The sequence below is a fragment of the Marmota marmota genome, unplaced genomic scaffold (assembly GCF_001458135.2).
Source record: "Marmota marmota marmota unplaced genomic scaffold, marMar, whole genome shotgun sequence".
Taxonomy (NCBI): domain Eukaryota; kingdom Metazoa; phylum Chordata; class Mammalia; order Rodentia; family Sciuridae; genus Marmota; species Marmota marmota.
In genome coordinates, this window is record NW_025999999.1 from 11,054,531 (window position 1) to 11,070,120 (window position 15,590).

Below are 15,590 nucleotides of genomic sequence, written 5' to 3' on the forward strand. Positions count from 1 at the left end.
ACACCAAACACATACATACACACACACACACACACACACACACACATTCTGTAGTAGTTTCTTTTCCTTCTCTTTTAAGGGTTACAAGGTCATGGTTTCTTTCTCTTTTTTTTCCCCTACAAATTCCCAGAAAGGCACTGTTGGGTCAGCAGCAGAGCAGGATCAACATTGTAAAAGCTTCATAGATCATGGGGGTCATGCTATGCACATGAGGCAGCACATTGCTGCTGTTTTATTAGCCAGAAGAAGTGATTTGTCGGCTGAGCCCCATTTACCATGACCCTTTCAGAGCATGGATGATGGCCCTAGACATTCTGAACCTGGGAATATTTGTCCCCACCCCCACTCAACTGGAGCACAAAGTGAGAGGAAGGCGGTCGTAAGAAGAGCTTTGATTTTGACCCATAATAAATGCCAGTTGAATACTTTGAAACAGCATCTCCTTAAACAAAGAATAATCCTGTGAGGAAAAAGTTGTTAACCCAACTTCAGAAATGAAGAAAATGAGGCCGTTGGGGATGAAATACTTGCCTATAGTCACATGATGGGTAAGTCTGGAACCTGAAAGACCTCAAAAGCCTTGATTATAAGCCCTATGCAATGGAACACACATCCGTACACTACTGCAGCTCACTTAAGTTACCTAAACAGCAAACATCAGCAAAGTTCCAGAACTGCAGCAAATACACTGCATTCTCAGCTGGGTTTGAGGGGCCATTTTGTCACTGCTGGGCCCTGGTCAGACAGGGTGTTGGGCACTGGTCTGCCAAGCCTGTCTCAGAGTGCCCAGGGTAAAGGTGGCAAAAGTGCTAACACTTTCAAGCAAACTGAAGCAAGATGATGGTCTAAAAGGGTCCTGGATGTAGCCACCACATCTGACTCCACTTGAAGGATTTCAGTGAGGGACAAACTGCCTGTTAAAGATGAAGGTCACCATGAGGATGGGGAATTTTAATTTGAAACTCAAGTTCCTTATGCACACAGCATGGTGCCTCTCACAGTGAAATTCTGGACCATGATCTGGCACCCCAATATCACAGGGAAAGGGAAAGCATGTCTACATTTATTGAGACCATTCAATTGATGGCACTGAATGGCTCCCCTGGGAATGTTAAAGGATGATGTTTGGGGATTAAATTTTATCTGTTGATACTCTGAATTTTGATGATCCACTGACTTTCAAAGCTGCAGAGCATCATTTGCAGTACAAGGAGGAATAAAGGGGATGACTACATCAAGCGTTGTGCAAGATGGTAAGAGGAGAAGGTTGCAGGCCCACGGACTGTGTGTTCCCATTTGCCTCTATCTTGAGCAGCATGAGGCAGCCCTCCTCCCTGTTCCCATGCTCCCTCTCAATCCCACAGGATTATCTCAGTCCTGTGTCCATTTGTCCTGAAGAAAACCTTCCTACTGACTACCTGCTGTAAATGGAAAATGCAGTGTAAAGACAGCAGAAAAATAAATGTGTTTTAGACTCTAAAGAGGTGTCTGTTTTCCATAAGATGTTTACCTTTCAAAAACTGTACTCTCTATGCTGGTGAAACTCCTGAGAAGTTATAATGAACCTGGCATTGAGGCTAGTTCTTGCTTCCCCTTTCCCAACAAATGGTGTCCTACACAAGTAATGTGGTAACATGTCCAGCGTAACTTGCAGATTAGCAGTAAGAAACCCACTGCCAACTGTGGTTGGAAACACATTCTCTTAGCTTTTTCTACGAATATTAGCCTTGCCTGGATGTGAGGCTTCCCACAAGGCACGGTCATTCCAGGTAGTTCATACCAAAATGCACGTTTTATTTAATGTAACTATATGTTCGGTCTGTGATATGTATAACTTAATGCTAAAACAAAACAAAACAAACAAACAAACAAACAAAAACCTGTACCCAGATTCGATTCTCAGGTTGTTAAACAAGTTCTCGTCTACTAGATCCTATATGATATCTATTGCTCCCTCATCAAAGAGTCCCCTTTTTATACCTGCTAAGTTTTGAGTCTACATTGTGTGGAAAAATTAAGTAATAGAGAATGAAGGATATAGAATACGATTGTATTATTTAAATTTAATTTTCTTTTGTTGTTTTTACCTTAGGTCTTATTAACTGGTAGGCATTAAATGGAAGACATGAAGAGATAAATCTAATTGTGTTTCTATTTTACTCAAAGAGTTCTCCTTGATCTTTCTAATCTATAAGGCTACACACGCACTTTTTTTAACTTTTTTTTAGTTGTAGATGGACACAATACCTTTGCTTTATTTTTTAATATTTATTTTATGTGGCGCTGAGAATCAAATCCAGTGCCTCACATGTGCCAGGCAAGTACTCTACCACTGAGCCACAACCCCAGCCCAACACACACACTTTTTAAAGCAGAGTTAATAGTATATCATGCCTTCTATCCTGTAACATATGCAAATGCTTCCATGTCAACATACAATCAAATATAGGATAAGTGCCGTTCTCATCTTAATTTCTTCTGTGATAGTAGGAAGGTGGATAGGACCTGCAAAGGTCTTACTGACCAGAAGTAATGGATCTGCTATTTGTTTCCTCTGAAGCAGGTAGATGTCTAAGGTCTTTTCTTGTACACTCTTCAGAAACCTTTACCACTAAGAATCTCTTACCTACAGTTCTAGTTCTCTTGTATTATAGAACTGACTGCACCAGTGAGCACTTTCAGACTTCCCAGTGCACTTTGGGGAGCTGGACTCCCTACTTTCAGCTTTCGAGTCTTGACTCTTCCACATTGTTCACACACATGGTTCACAGCTGGTTAAATAAAACCTTGTACTTTTGATCTGTCACCTATAGAAATGGGATTGCTTCCCACACATGACCCTTTCATTTTATAAAAAATAATTTCTGCCTATGAGTTGTTGTGAGCACTTATAAAGAGACTTAGCATGGATTAAATCCTGGTTAAATGTGACTGTTATTACTGTAATAGTTAGTAGTATAATTTATGCATTCAGCAAATATTTATTGAGCACATTCTCAATTCACAACACTCTGTAATTTTCTGTGCATATAATAGTAAAAAAGAAAAACCTACTTATTGCCATAATTTCTATTAAAGGAGACTAGGGAAAGTTAAATAAACAGGTGAATAAATTAAAAAAAAACATTATATATTGCAGTTAGTGATAAGAAAGAAGAAAACAATGGGGAAATGAGAGAGAATGAAAAGAACTGGGCGGTCATCTGCCTTACCTAGGGTGGTCATGCAAGACCTCTCATCTGGGGTAAATGTAGACAGAGACCCAAAAGATAAGAAAACCTGGGGACAAAAGTCTCGGGAGAAACATCACCCATAGAAGACAAAAGAATATATCTTAAGGCAGGAGATAATCTTGTGTATTGAAGAATGAAAGGAAGACCAGAACTACTGATAAGAGCTTGGGAAACTCTTGTACAAAATAATGATGAAAGATAACAAGGGCCTCCAACAGTGCATCCTTGCAAACTGTGATCTTGTTTGGATTTCATTCTAAATCCAGGTGTGCTTTTCCTTAGCAGTCCATCAGAGAAGTCATGTAACATAAACCTAGAGAAGGTGGAAGTGACCCACTCAAAGAATTTCTTTGCCTTAGAACCATAAAGATTTATGTTGTCATCCTTTAAAATTAGTCCAATAGAGATAAAGGTGGAGACTGTCTTGTTTAGTATTGTGTCTCCAAGTACTTAGAAACTGATTTGACACAAACATGAGTTTAAATAAATGCTATCTGAACAAATGAATGAATGAATGAATGATTGCATGCTGTCGACATTACACAGGGCTAAATCCTTGACCAAGGGAATCCAACAGTCTTGTATTTGGATCCTCAATTTCCAAGTGTATGTGCCTCACATGTGCCAGGCAGGTGCTCTACCACTAAGCCATGTGTGTCCTTGCATAAGTATATTAAATCTCTGAGTGGTCAGGGATAACAAGGAGTGCAGATACTCTCAAGGTTAGTTTTCCAGAGGAAGAGTTGGTCTTCTTCAGAGGAAAGCCATGTGAGTATTGAAAATGGCCCCGTGGAATTGGCACCAATTCTGGTGGCTTCTGACAATCAAACTGAGTTTGCTGAAACAGGGGATCCTAATGGAGACAGTGGAGCCACTAGCAAACATTGGAAGGACTTGGACTACCCCTCAAGAATGATGGAGAGGGGCAGGGAAACTCTGACCACACACCTGCAACTGACGTCTTGCTCCTATTTATACCAGGGAGGGGCTGATGTTCCACGTACCAAGGGGCAAGCACGGGGCTGGAGGGCACTGGTGCACTGCAGTGTAACAAGCCAGCCTCATTCTTACCAAGGAGATCCCTGCTTCCTGTAACCCCCAGGCTGAAAAACCCTACAACCCAGGGCCAGGGCTCCATTCCACCTCTAACAGCGAATCCCTCCTAGGAAACTGTTTTCTGTTCCGAGAGCAATGGACATGGGTGATACCTGTGTCTCTCTCCAAGCCTGTCTCCCAACAAACTCGCTTCCAAACCTGGGGCAAGAAAGCTGTAGGACTTTTGCTTTGTTTTTGACCTTTGATACTCTAAGCCTCAGGTTCCTTATCAGTAAAATGTGTACTACATTAAGACAAGTTTTACAAGGTTGTTTGAGTATTCAACCAGACAATGTAAACAGTTTAGTGCCTTACCACAGAACCTGTCTTTATTTAATATCAACATTTTCATCATTAATTTTTCTGCATTAATTTTGATTTTTTAAAATATGTATCTAAGGTATTATCTTGATTACTGCTTGGCTCTTTTCTAAATTTGGCTTCTGAAAGGTGTACTTTACTAAGTCTACTCTACTCTAGTTCTGGTTTTACATATATGTGTATGTGTGTATATATATATATATATATATATATATATATCTGTTTTGTATTTGTTTGTTCTTTATACATTCAAGTGACAGTAGAGTATGTACTGACATATTATACATACATAGAATAAATAATAACTTGTTCTAATTAGGATCCCATTATTGTGGTTGTACATGATGTGGAGTTACATTGCTCATGTTTCTTACACAAGATAGGTAAGATATGTCCGATTCATGCTACTGTCTTTCCTATTCCCATTTCCCTACCATTCCCTTCATTCTCCTTTGTCTAGTCCAATGAACTTCTAATCTTCCCCTCCCATATTGTGTATTAACATCCATATGTCAGAGAGAACACTATACCTCAGGCTTTTGGGGACTGGCTTATTTCACTTAGCATGATAGTCTCCCGTGCCATCCATTTACCAACAAATCCCATAATTTCATTCTTCTTCATGTCTGAGTAATATTCCACTGTGTTTATCTACCACATTTTCTTTATCCATTCATCTGATAAGGGCACCTTGATTGGATCCATAGCTTGGCTATTGCTATGAACATTGCAGTGGTTGCATCTCTGTAGCATGATGATTTTAAGTCCTTTGGATATAAACTGAGGAGTGGGATAGCTGGGTCAAATGGTAGTTCCATTCCAAGCTTTCTAAGAAATCCATACTGCTTTCCAGAGTGATTACACCAATTTGCAGTCCCAATAGCAATGTGAATCTTTTACCCACACCCTCACTAAAATTTATTGTTATTTGTATTCTTGATAATTGCCATTCAGACTGGGGTGAGTTGGAATCTCACTCTAGTTTGATTTGCACTTCTTTAATTACTAGAGATGTTTAACATTTGTTTATATATTTTTGTTACCATTTATATTTCTCTTGTGAACTACTTGTTTAGTTCCTTAGCCCATTTATTGCATTTATTGATTGGGCTATCTGTGTGTTTTTGTTGTTACTGTTGTTGTTGTTGTTTTGTTTTTTTGATTGTTTGTTTGTTTGTTTTGCTGTTAAGGTTTTTGGATTCTTTGTATGTCCTAGAGATAAATGTTCTAAGTAAGGTCCTGGTGGTAAAGATTTTTCTCCCATTCTGTAGGCACTTTGTTCACAGTCTTGATTGTTTCCTTTGCTATGAATAAGCTTTTTTATTTTGATATCATCTCATTTTTGATTCTTGATTTTTACTTCTTAAACTTTAGTAGGAATCTTATTGAGGAAGTTTATTCCTAAGGTAATGTGGTAGAAGGTTAGGCCTACTTTTTCTTCCAATAGGCACAGAGTCTCTGGTCCAATGCCTAGGACCTTGATCCACTTTGAGTTTAGTTTTTTAAAGGGTGAGAGATAGAGGTTCAATTTCATTCTACTGCAGAGGGATTTACTCCTCTACAATGAAAACTACAGAACATTAAAGGAAAAAAATTGAAGAAGACTTTAGAAGATGGAATGATCCCCCATGTTCTTGGATAGGCAGGATAAATATTGTGAAAATGGCCATACTACCAAAAACGCTATATAGATTTAATGCAATTCCTATTAAAATTCCAATGACATTCTTCATAGAAAAAAAAGAAGCCATGCAATTCATTTGGAAAAATAAGAGGCCCAGAGTAGCCAAAGCATTCCTTAGTGAGAAAAGCAAAATAGAAGGCATCACAGTACCCAACCTTAAACTACACTACAGAGCTATAGTGACAAAAACAGCATGATATTGGCACCAAAACAGGCATAAAGACCAATGGAACAGAATAGAGGTCACAGAGTCATACCCACATAAATTTATCTCATACTACACAAAGTCACCATAAACATACACTGGTGAAAAGATAACCTCCTACCTGATATATATTAAACATTAATTAAATATTGCACACATTCTTGTGACTTTAGTTAATTTTATTATGTTATTAGGCTTTACCTTTCTCTCTCTCTCTCTCTCTCTCTCTCTCTCTCTCTCTCTCTCTCCTGATTTCTCTGTTTCTTTGATTTCTCTGTTTCTCTCTCACCTTCTTCATAAACACATATGCATACACACACACAAACACACACACACACATTAAAAGGGTACTGATTTATATCATTAATGTAGCTTTATTGATATGTAGCTTGTTTCCTGAAAAATAAAAAATAAAATAGAGAGAGAGACCATGTATCTTGTATAACCTGTTTTTGTTTTTTGGTACCAGGGGTTGAACCCAGGAGCATTAAACCACTGAGCCATATCCCCAGCCCTTTTAATTTTGAGACAGGGACTTACTACGTTGCAGAGGGTCTTCCTAAGTTACTGAGGCGTGCCTTGAACTCACAATCTTCCTCCTGTCTCATCCTCCTAATGACAGGCATGTGTCACTATGCCCAGCTTACATAAACTTTTCATTTTTATTACTCCCTTTTATAATAGACAGCACACTTTGCTAGGTAAAGAGTTCAATGCTGGAATTACTGAGCGATTATGGCTTTATCTGTCACAAACACGTGCTGCTGTTCTAAGAGACAGTTCCATCTAATCTGATCAATACTTCTAGAATTGTACCTCAGGAAACACTCACAGACTTAGAGCTAAGCACAGTTTCTTTAAATACACAGCATGAGATAGTAGCCAAGCAGAGGTCCCATCCCCAGTGGCAGTCCTGAAGTAGGAAAGTGATCCGATTAGAAGGGTACACTTTAGGGACACAGCTGCCAACAGCCACCTTATGCAATCAAAAAATGTACACTTAAGAAAATGGCTAGTGGCTTACTACCATGCAATTTTATTAGTTTTTCCTATGTTCACATATATAATGTAAATTATAGCAATGTGTCACTTGAGCAGTTAGGAGGTTTAGCCTTTATTCACCTTTCAGTTGCATCTTAGAGTTTTCAATATTTGCCATACCTATATTGGCAAAGTGGTAATTGTAAAAACAACAAAGGGAGCTGGAGAAGAAGGAGGAGAAAGAAAAAGAACATGAAATGGTATGAAATGGTGAGGAAGAAGAGAGGAATGTGGAGGCAGAAGTAGGTGCTTATAAATAACAGAACATTTGAGTGGAAATTCAAAGTTCTGAAAATCAGTTTGGTTCTTACAGAGAAGAAAAGCTTGCCCTAAAATGAATCTGAGAGCATTATAGTCAAAGGTGTAAGAAAAATGAAATGTGAAATCCAGACTCTAAAGTCAAGTGATCTTGCCAAGATTTCCAGACGTCTTGCACAAAAAGGTTATTCAATGATTTATTGCAGAATCTGAATGGTGGCTGAGATCTGATTTAAAATAAAAAAAATGTTTGGGAAGAATTAGAATTAAAGCAAGCAAAAGACACATGGGATCACTTTCAGCTAAATGACCTTCGACAAGCAAGAAGCAGAGGATGCACATACACTGGCAAAATATTCCGATCATCTTGAAGTAGGTGCTATCTTGAGAGTGGATGGAATTTATGAGGTCCCTGGCTGGATGCTCTAAAAATATATCTTTCTATTATCAAGTTCTATAGAATTGGAGAACACCAGAGGGGAGAGAATCTTTCATGAATGACTAAATAATCAAAGGAAATAAAATGAAGAGGAGTTGCAAGCAAACCCAGGAGGGTCATATTATGGGCATAATAAAAGTGACTTGATATAAAATCCTGGGGAGTATTTGCATTTGGGTTTACAGATAAGCAGGAGGAAGAATTAATGCAGTTCTTTTGGAAACTGTTTATTTATTTATTTTTTCCCTGGACTTTGCATATGGGAAATCTCTCTCAGGACCATTCTTTCTTTGTGTGTATAGTCTATTCAGAATGAAACCCTCTTTGTTCAGGTTACTTTAAGTCTCTCTAAAATGAATGAGGCCTCAGATTTCTCTAGCAAAGGCAATATTTCCAGCTTCATTTTAGAGAAATGCTAAACACCAAGCTGATTTTGAAAACTAGGAGGAGGGTCAAAGGGTATTTTATGGTCCTTAAGGATTGATTTTTCACTTCGCACCCATAGTTTGCTTCTGTCTCCCTGACCCCAAAGTTACATGTTATTTACTATTTTCTTGCTATTAAATAACAGGTATCCTTCATTCTAGAAGAATTCTCATAAAAAGTGATGGTTCACAGATTAATAAAGCAAGCATTACACACACATTTTAATGGAAAATTAATTATAACGGTTTGGATAACCTTAACATACCATTTTAGATTGGATGTTTTAGTAAAAAAACAGCTGCTAAGGCTAAAATAGGCCTTCTTTCAAAAAATGTTGATATGTACAGTATTCTACACTAAGGTGTTTTTATGTAGTTTCCATTCTTGCCATATTTTATGTTGCAAAGGCTAGTGAGACTTAGAAAAATCTTCAAATCCACAGGTGAATCAACCCTCCCAAATATATAAGCATACCTCACCTCTAAGTTCTTGTTTAAAGTATAATAGAAAGAGAACCTTTACTGGCTCTTATTTAGGTTTTCCATAAAGTGTATCTAACAAAATAGTCACAGAGTCTAATGCCCAATTTGCAGTTAGACCGTAAGAGGCTGCCTCCATGTTTTGCCTGTGTGTGAGAAGGAACAATCGCTATTTTTGCATTAGATTTTTGGTTTGGTTTGGTTTTCAGTGAAATCATAGTCTTTTAAAGCACTGGTAGTAAAAGGCAAATATTGACTTTTTAAATACTAAAAGTAAATAAACTATAAAAACAAAATCAAAACAGGGATAATATAGACTTTAAGATTAGGAGAATGCTGGAGGCTGGATATCAGGAGATGTGACTACCCAGCCATCTGAAACGCGACCAATTCTGAGACCCGCTGAGAACAGTGTTACTTGCAGAGACAGATGCTTACTGTAAAGACTTTTTTTTCTCTATCTGCATCCACAAGCCTGTTCTTGGAGGTCAAAGAAAAACTGTATCCCTTTCAAAGGTATCCAAGCCCCATGGGTATCTGGACAGCATTGTGGTGGAATAATTTCAGAAAGACACAAAAATAAGGAATATATTTGTCTCCCTCTATTTTTGGAGATCCTACTTTGCAGCGAAACACAATAGTGGGAACCACAGACTGATCCACTCACTCCTGGAATCATCTGCTTAAATGTAGAGAGAGATTTTCTAGATCCAAAATGAGAGAGAGATTGTATTTTGCCTGGACAAGTTACAGGGTAAAGAAGAAGGAAAAATGCAAGAAGTTCAATAGTATTTCTTCCCAACTTTTCCAAGAGGTGGTGTCTGAGAGTCTCTGCATTATGGACATACACTTGCCAATTCAGTTTTCAGAGAAAAGTGCAGAAACACAGGAAGCAATGCTCATCAGAGCCCACTTCTTTGCAGAGCTGAATGTCAGGGTTTAACAAAGGTGGGGGGGTGGGAACAGAGAAGCTTGAAGCTCTATAAGAATATCAGAGGACACTGGTCCTAACATACTCTTAGGAGATATGGAGGAAAGTTTATTCAAGCAAACAGCAACTCACGAATTGGGCATCTCCAAACCTGAAGGGGTCTCTGAGGTCTGTGGGAGGAGCCCAAGGGAGAGGCTTTTAGAAGATGAACATGGAACTAAAAGGAAGACATCCTGTGACTGGTTAAAGTTGGGTGTGTTCTTTGTTTGGTCTATCCTTTTGGAAAACCCCTGGTTGTACGTTTTCTGCTTCTGATCAGTAGAGCTTCCATTCTGTTTTTCTTTAATATAGACATTTAGAAGAAATGGCCCAGGTAAGCTTACACATATGTTTGCAAATCAAGTAAGATTAAGGTTGCTTATGAGCAACCTTTGTCCCCTCAGGGATTCTTCAGCTCTCGTCTTCATTGTAATTTACCTTAAAGGCAACAAGAATTAACTAACAGAATTAACCTAAAAAAAAAATCCCACCTTGAAAATGATCTACCTACTACTTCCTTTCCCCAAACCTAGCCTGAAGTCTATCAGCGATGCAAACCAAACACTTCAGTCAATCTGAAAGGATGGAAGGTTCAGCTTTCCCAAGTACAATTCTAGGTACATCACTGCATTGCTGAGGAAACTTTCAGATTGAACCCTCTGCCATTTGACCATTCATTCAAAATACTTGGCCTTGTATTGAAAGCCACGACAAAGAGGTTCCAACCTAAATTCTCACTCTTAGTTTTCTTCTCTCTGCTACTTTAATATGCTTTATGCTTACTGTTCTAATATTTTTTATTCATATTACATTTTGGCCTACGACATCCAGTTTTGCTCTTCACCATCACGTTCCCTAATCTGACCCAGTTTAAATGCTCCACTAAACTCCTCAATCTCCCCCAGCAGGAAACACTTTTCCTTCCTTGCTCTTTCTCTGTTCTTTGTACATTCTAGAAAAGACCACATAATGGAGAAAGAGGAAGACAGTATATGGGGTTAGAATGAACAGGGTTGAGGAGGACTCCACCAGTCCTAAGTGTGTAATCTGGAATATTTTAATCCTATTGCATATCAATGTCCTTAAATCCAAAATGGAATGAGAGCCTCCGGCACAGTTTCTAGGAGGAGTGAGCATAGTGACATGGGACAGGTGCTCACCTAGTGCTTCCCCAGCGTCCATCTTGTCCCGTTCCCTTGAGAACCCCTTTTTGGAATGAGCCTATGAAGCTTTCCCCCTGTGAATTCATTTCCTCTTCATGTTAAATCCGTCTCTATCCCTTGCTCCTGCAACTATCTGTCCACTGAAGGCAAAAACTTTGTTTCTGTTGCTTGGGGTGGGGCTGTTACATCTCTCAGAGCCAGCACAGTGCCTAGCACATTTCATGTATTTGAAAATAGTTTAAAATAAATAATAGGGAGGAAGGACTATAGATCCTTAGATATTTCTTGTCCTTTCTGTATTATGCCTTTGGACTTCTCAGTAGCTCTCTCTAGTAAATATAGATATGGCTAGATATAGATCTATTTATATAGATATAGAAAAAGATATATAAAAAACATACATGCACTGGGCTTCCTTGGAAAGATGAGGGCAGGGGTTGACACTTTCTTAAGATATCCTTTTAGTCACTCAGTCTATTCTGTCTGAGCACCTTCTTGCAACACCAGCATTCTGACATGATCACTTTTTTACTGGTCATACATCAGTGGGTTTAATTAACTTTTTTAAATAACACTAAAATTTGCCTCCCTAGGCCAGAGCATGGACTCTGGTGGTCCACTAAAAAATCAATGTCTGTGCCTGGATCTTTTACAAAATATATAGCCCTTAACTTTGTCTTTTACTGAGTGATGCAAATGACTTCCTTTGGGTCTTTAATCATCTCAGATGATGGCACCTCTTAATCTAGCCATTGCTGAGTTCTGTAGAGCTCTGCTAACTAAAGAAACTGGCTGGGAAAAGAAATTTTTTCCCCCATGGGGAAGAGAAAATATTCTTTATATCAGAAATACGAAATACAGTAGATATGTAGAGACAACATAGCAATTATATAATGTATACTACATACTAAACATTTTGTTTGCACAGTTTTAAATTGATTACAAAAATATGTTAAACTTGAGTATACCTATTATTCCAGACAAGGCAAGAAACCCCACCCCAAACCCCCGCTAAAAGGGTTCTCTAGCCATTTTCAGGTTCACGACAGTATGCCTCCAAAGTGCCAAATCACCTTTCTGTCAGCTATAGTCACTACAAGAAATCTGCCCTATCTCTCTTCCCTTCTTCAAGATTCTAATTGCTTAAATAGCTGCTTGGAGAGGTCTCACAGCTGCTTTTGCTAATCATGAGAAAACCAGTGTCTCCGCCAAGAGTGCTATATTTTTATGTCCCCAGAGTTTGCAATCCTACTGTCACTAGATCAATACTGGGTTTCATGTAGATGATGAAAAAATTGCCTCGTTAGGCACAGATGTAATCAACCTTAGACTCCAGAAAGTTCTGGTTCATAGTTCTGGTATTAACTTTAAATGTGATTGAGCCAGGGCCCAGACCAGCAAAGAAACTTTTCCAAGTCACACTGGGAACAATATATTAGAATTTAGACAATACACATGATTGGCACTTTGCAAACAATTTCAACCAAATACTATTACTGGGTTAAAATCATCTTAAAATTTACCCTGTATTCCTGTTGATATATCATGTTTGCATAGAGTCACCACCACAGCTCTGGAAACTAAACACTGGAGTGACACACTGATCTGCTATAAATACCTCCAGTGACCCTACAGAAGGATGATGGCCTCTGATTTTACATCTGTATTGCAGATTGGCACACATTCTTCTAAAGGCTGTACCTGATTCACATCCAGACCCGGCTGCAAGGGAGTCTGGGAAATGTGATTTCAAGTTCCTGCTCTCTTCAAAGAGAAAATAGGTAGAAAGGAGGCTGAGAGAGCCAATTGAATGTATATGCCATGCAAAGTGAGTAGGCTTAACGCATAGGGCATAATGTGGAAACTGCCCATGAGTGAACATTACCCAAGAGTATAAAATCCCTCCAAAACCCAATATTATATAACCCCTCCCCAAACTCAGTGCAGCCAGTCTTACTTCTGGTGTTGGTGCAGATTGTTCTATTCTGGTTTGGCACTTGGTTTATATTTAGAGACAATGATTTTCTCATCATCACACTAGAACCGTAGCCAGGAAACCAGAATGCTGAGGCACACAGAGAGCAGAGAACAAAGGAGTCCCAAAACCCAATGGGTGAAAGGTCAGGGGAAACAACACAAATGTGTGTTAAAAAAAAAATTCCCAGCCTGAGTTGTTGCATTTGCATAGCTAATTGCTCATATAGTGCAACTCTGGTGAGCTTATGAAGTGTGTCTTACATGTTTCCGGCACTGTGCTCAGTGCCGTGAACATTATCAGTGGGCAGTAAAGATGGATTGCCACTTCAGGGAACTAGCATGTGACCTGGAGAGCAAGCATGTACTCTGCACGTGTGTAACCTAGAGGGAGTTAAGGAAAAGAGACACACGGATCAGCACTAAGAGCTCACAGATCAGGGAGGAGGTCCCTTTTGACTAGCATCTGAGATAAACAGATGGGATGACTTAATGGGGATAGGCAGAGAGAGATTTTGCATCTCTGGATGCGAATTATTAGGTTTCTGCCAGTATTAGCAAAGTAGCCTTCACCTTGCTTTTAAGAACATACTTTCCCACTATCAATCAGTCACAGGTTTATAACCTGCCTAGCAGCAGTGAGATGATGTTTGAGGTACTTGGTTTTGTCGAGGGTATTTTCCTCCTTTCCTATTGTTTGCTTCTTCCCCACACCAGAGAGGTCTTGGTTTTTCCTTCTTAAGGGATCCTTGCACAAGTACAAGAAAAACTTTAAAGTCAAATATTTTTTCCCATCTTCAATAAAGTCTTAAATTCAGGGAAGACACCTTCAAAGAAGTAGTCTCTGCCCTCACACTTTAAAAGAAGAAAAATGGAGACAGTTTCCACTGACTAAATAGAAGTTACAGGTCTCTGGGACCTAAAATCAGTAGCAGTGCATTGCCCATTTCTGAATGTCTCTTGGATGTGCTAGGGAAACATCTAGACAATGAAGCTGGGCAAGCTTTGGGAGGTCACCCTATCCCCTAACTCCTGGCTTTCCCTGTTGTGGCAAAGAATCACGTGTAGAGCCAACAATTTTCCAGAAAGCATGTGAACTTGAATTATAATCAAGCAGGGACAATCATGACAGCTGGAGGTTAGAACTTGCTGTATTATTCTAGAAGAACATAGAACTGTGGATGAGGTAGAATTTGCTACTGGTGTTCTTTTGCACACGCGAATTTGCAGACTAAGTCACTTTCACCACATGAATTTCTGTAACCAAAATAAATATTGATTTGCAGTTCTGTGAAAGAGAACACAATATCCGTGAAGGGAGTTGTGTGGACTTAGAGAAAAGGAAAGTAAAATTCTTCTGCAAGATTTATCTCTAGTTGCTGCAGAGCAGTACACAATGAACCTGGCTACTTCAGGAAGCAAGACCCTTCTCATCCCATTTTATCTCTGACCAGTTGTCAGACATCATTTCATTTCTACCAAAATGGGTAGACTTTTATCTTCAGTTGTAAAGTTTCCCTGAAGCCATTCTGCTTTAATCAGATCCATAGAATAGAGAGAAAGGTCACAGGATGATTGGGATCTATGTAGTCCAGCCAGCCCAATGCACAGAGGCACAATTTCAAGGAACAATCCCACTTTGAAAGTGTATACACAGTTTCGAATCACTGTCAAGAGAAGTTTTAAAAGGTCCGTTGGGTTTTTAGCATTTTCCTCCAAAGGAAAAACCTGCCAGAAACATTATATATGCCCTATTTACCCTTCTGCTAAAAAGTCACTTTATTTACCCCATATTATCTGGTGGTTTCTTATTTCCTTCTGTGCATTAAAAGGCTATTAGAGCCCGGTGCAGTGGCACACTCCTGTAATCCCAGCAGCTCAGGAGGCTGAGGCAGAAGGATCCCGAGTTCAAAGCCAGCCTCAGCAAAAGTAAGGAGCTTAGCAACTCATTGAAACACTATCTCTAAATAAAATACAAGATAGCCCTGTGTGGCTCAGTGGACAAGTGCCCCTGGGTTCAATCCCCAGTACCCACCCCCACAAAAAAGAAATCATTATAGGATTTCACATTAATTTTCAAAGAACACAAACAACAGTAGTTTTGAAGAATAAAATGTGACAGTAAACCTTTTAAAAGCACAAAAAATAAATCATTCTCTCAGACTGTATTAATATTGCTTAATAAACTATAAAGTAATTGAATACAACCGAAAAAATATAATAAGTGGTTCTATCAGTCAAACTTTTCCATTTTAAGATGAGTTTTTAAAACAAAGAAAAGAAAATTTCCTTGATATTGTAC

The 15,590-nt window shown here is 38.9% G+C and overlaps 1 pseudogene; it reads left to right on the plus strand.

The window, feature by feature from the left end:
• The first annotated feature begins 299 nt into the window (after positions 1-299).
• On the plus strand, positions 300-1,257 carry LOC107149957 (annotated as a pseudogene).
• The last annotated feature ends 14,333 nt before the right edge of the window (positions 1,258-15,590 follow it).